At 45.4% G+C, this 3,877-nt stretch overlaps 1 pseudogene; it reads left to right on the forward strand.

Moving 5' to 3' along the window:
* Nucleotides 1–2,387: 2,387 nt before the first annotated feature.
* On the forward strand, nt 2,388–3,488 carry LOC117702328 (TD and POZ domain-containing protein 4-like; annotated as a pseudogene).
* Nucleotides 3,489–3,877: the final 389 nt, after the last annotated feature.

Consider the following 3,877-nt stretch of genomic DNA (forward strand, 5'->3'; position numbering starts at 1 on the left):
TTTAGGAGACTGTTTAGGAGACTTTATTTTTATATATAAAATAAAGGAGACTTTGTTTTATATATAATATATATATGTGTGTGTGTGTGTGTAGTATAATGAGATGGATTTTGAAGTATGTATTGAAAAGAAAATTAGTGGAAACTGGAAAAGTTGACAACCTCATAAATATTCTTTCAAAATGGCATCTCCTTTTTATTTAATTTGTATGAGGTTGGCGAGAAGGCAGAAACCTATGGGTCTTGTTGATGAATGAGAAGTCATTAACAAGAGGGGGAAAGTATTGACCTGATTCCTCTTGTGAAGAACAGAGGGCTGTTCTTTCCACATCTTTGGTGGCTCTTGGTGTCTTTTGGAGAGGAGGGGCAGAGCCTGACTTGGTAGGAGTCCCCCACAATGAGTGTTGGGCCCCCAGGAGCACAGAAGCATATGTGGCAGCTCAACCTGGTGTAATCAGGGCACAAATGGGGCAGGGCAAGAGACCAAGCACTCCCTTGGCTGGGGCGGGGAGTAAGTGGCAGTGCCTGCAGCTGTGCTCTGTCTGCCTGCAACTCTGTTCTAGCACTGCATGTTTTGTGCCCCATGGTGTTGGGTTGGGCAGGGAGCAAAAAGCAAGGTGGAAAGTGGAGAGAAGGGCTTAGAGGCAGCCACAGAGGCAATAGTAGAATCATGTGGGAACACTGTTACTCAGTGGTTATCACACTACAATCTAGGCAGTCTTGTTGCTGTGCCTATATGTGGGAGGAAGAGCAAAGAAATGAAGCATTTAGAAATGGAGGTGGTGGGAAAGAATACTACATAGAAATCTTTCCATTTTTCTGGTTGGCTAGAGAGAGTTGTAAAAGGTTTTTTTTTTTCCCCCTAAGTGCACTTAAACAGCAACATAGAGTTATAGATTAGTGTATATTGGGGCCAAATTTAGCCTGTGAATATGGAAGCCGTTAAGAGTGGGTGGCATCCCAGTAAGGAACCTGGGAGTGACTGGGAACACATACCCTTTTGGGGTGAGAATGGCAGTTATTAATTACCCCTACCAGCATCCTGAGGATAAGTTAATAACGAAAATGTTAGGTTCAGATCACCATGGGCTCAGGCAGTGGATTGGTATTTGAGCTCAGGCAAGTACCTGAGTGGTCAGTGAAGAGTATGGTTTACCCTGTCCTGGGTTTTCATAGCAGTGAGAAAAGGAAATGACTCAGAGTAGAGGGGAAATCTCACTCAAGGAAAAATGTCCTAAAATGAGGATTCAGCAAGGGGGCCAGTCATAAAGACTGAATGTCTTCATCCACAAGGACTCCACAGGGTTGCTGCTAACTCAACATCCCTTCCTTAGGACCAGGGGATGTTTACACTGACCAGTGTGGGTGAGGGAGCTTACCAATTTGCTGGTGTTTGGATGGATCGGTCTAGAAAGTGATCTGTTGGCTGGAAAGTTCATTTGGCAGCAGGAGACATTAACCTGCGAGTATTGAAATCTGAGTCACAACACCAATGATGTGTTTTATAAGAAGAAATCCAGGATGTGTTTGTTAAAGCCAGGCATGGAGAGGGTGGGAATGATCCCTGGTGGACCCATGCTGAGGCATCCCTTCCCTCTAAGATACCAGCCATATGACAGGTTTAGTATAGAATAAAGTTTATTTAGGGCACTGGAAAGAGAGTTGAGTAGTGATAAGAAGGGAGGAGAGGCAGAGAAAGACAGGAGAGAAAAGGAGGAGGAGGAGCAGCAGCAGCAGCAGCAGGAAGAAGAGAAGGAGGAGAAAGAGGAAGAGGAGGAAGAAGAAGAGGAGGAGGAGGAGGAAGAGGAGGAAGAGGAAGAGGAGGAAGAAGAAGAAGAGGAGGGGGAGGAGGAGGAGGAGGAGGGACTGGACAGAAACAGGTGGAGATCGAGGGGCAAAGTGGAGGGGAGAAAGGAAGAAAGAGATTAGGGCTTCAGAGAGAGGAAGAGGAGAGAGGAAGGGTGTTTGAGGGGTTCAAACAGCCCATTGTCTAAGCCAGGTTTACCTGGCTATTGCCAGGTAACTGGTGGGTGAGGCCTAGATAAAACACTAACAATAACAAAATCTATTCTTTTAAAATTTAAGAGAGAGAGAGAGAGAGAGAGAGAGAGAGAGAGAGAAACAGAGAGAGACAGAGAGAGAGACAGAGACAGAAAGAGACAGAGAGCCCCACAGGGAGCCTGGATTGTTTTTTCTAAAACTAATGTTAAAGTCTAACGGAAAATTTTAGAGAGACATAAGTTTTCAACGTTATAGAAGGGGCAACTTAGGAGAAATTAAAACAAATCTAAAAAGTATCTGTAACTGTATCCTATATGGTAAAGAGTAAATGATTTTTATTTCTTCTTTTCAGGTTCTAGTTTTACATCCAAAGTACCTCAACCAGAAATGTTGGGGCACCTGGAAACCAAGAGGTGGCACCACACACAGCATAGTGAACAGAACTTCTGATACAGGTGGACCATTAGCAACTTCTCTGGTTTCATTGAGGAAATGGGGGAATGTATTACAAGCCCGACGTTCCCACCAGAGGCCAATGACAAAGTGGCATGGTGTTTGAGAGTATACCCAAACGGGGTTGATGAAGAAAGCGAAGGTTACCTGTCACTTAACCTGATGTTGCTCAGCTGTGAAAACAGCCCAGTTTGGGTAAAGTTTAATGTTTGTATCTTAACTGCCACAGGGGACAAATGCAATAATGCAAGGAGCCCACATATCTATAGTTTACTGCCGCACCAAGCCTTTGAATTAAAAAAGTTCATCCTTCTAGATTTCCTCTTGTCTCAAACCGAATTGCTATTACCAGACGACAGACTTACCCTCCTCTGTGAGATGAGCATGGAACAAGGCTCCTTCAGCATTACTGTACAGAACACAAGACCTCCAATCAATATTCCAAGGTGCACGTTGCCAGATGACCTAGGGGAGCTGTGGGAGAGTTCCCTCTTCACAGACTGCTGCCTGCTAGTAGGTGGCCAAGAATTTAGGGCGCACAAGGCCATCCTAGCAGCTCGCTCTCCAGTTTTCAGAGCCATGTTTGAACATGAAATGAAGGAAAGCCTAACTAGTCAAGTTGAGATCCAAGACCTGGATCCCCAAGTCTTCATGGAGATGATGGACTTTATCTACACCGGGAAGGTGCCACACCTCCACAGCCACTCCATGGCCACTGGTGTGCTGGCAGCTGCTGACAAGTATGGCCTGGAGGGTTTGAAGGTCATGTGTGAAGATGAACTCTGTGGGAACCTCTCTGTGGAGAATGCTGCACACACTCTCATCCTGGCTGACCGTCACAGCACAGAGCAGCTGAAGACTCAGACCCTGGATTTTATTGCACTTCATGCTTCTGAGGTCTCTGAGACCTTGGGGTGGAAGTCAATGGTGGAGTCACATCCCCACTTGGTGGCTGAAGCATTCCACGTCCTGGCTTCTGCAAGAGTGTTTACTGGGCCCTCTTTCTCAAAGGACTTAGTAGTCTTTAAGACCTAATCAGCTATGACCTACACCTGTCTTCCAACAGCAACAACCTGTGTTGTTTCCAGTTAGTCCTGGTTAGACAATAGTATTGCTGGAGCTTTTATCCTGAATCTGGGGGGAGGGCAACATGGTAGCTCAGTACTTACAATAGCTCTAAATATGTTGGAGTGCTGGGTGGGGGAATGGGCAGCACTGGCATCTGACACTACTTGACATCTTCCCTATTAATATTCTTGTATGAGTTTTGTTTGATGTCTTGGAATCTGGGATTCAACTTAGGTACTGGCCTGAAGCACAGCCCCAAAGGGTTTCTTCAGAGAAACCTATCTGCATTGGACTAAGCAACAAAGATGACCAGGGGCTCAGAGCAATGGAGAAGTAAATCCTGAATGTTTAGTCTT

The sequence above is a fragment of the Arvicanthis niloticus genome, unplaced genomic scaffold (genome assembly GCF_011762505.2).
Source record: "Arvicanthis niloticus isolate mArvNil1 unplaced genomic scaffold, mArvNil1.pat.X pat_scaffold_70_arrow_ctg1, whole genome shotgun sequence".
Lineage (NCBI taxonomy): Eukaryota > Metazoa > Chordata > Mammalia > Rodentia > Muridae > Arvicanthis > Arvicanthis niloticus.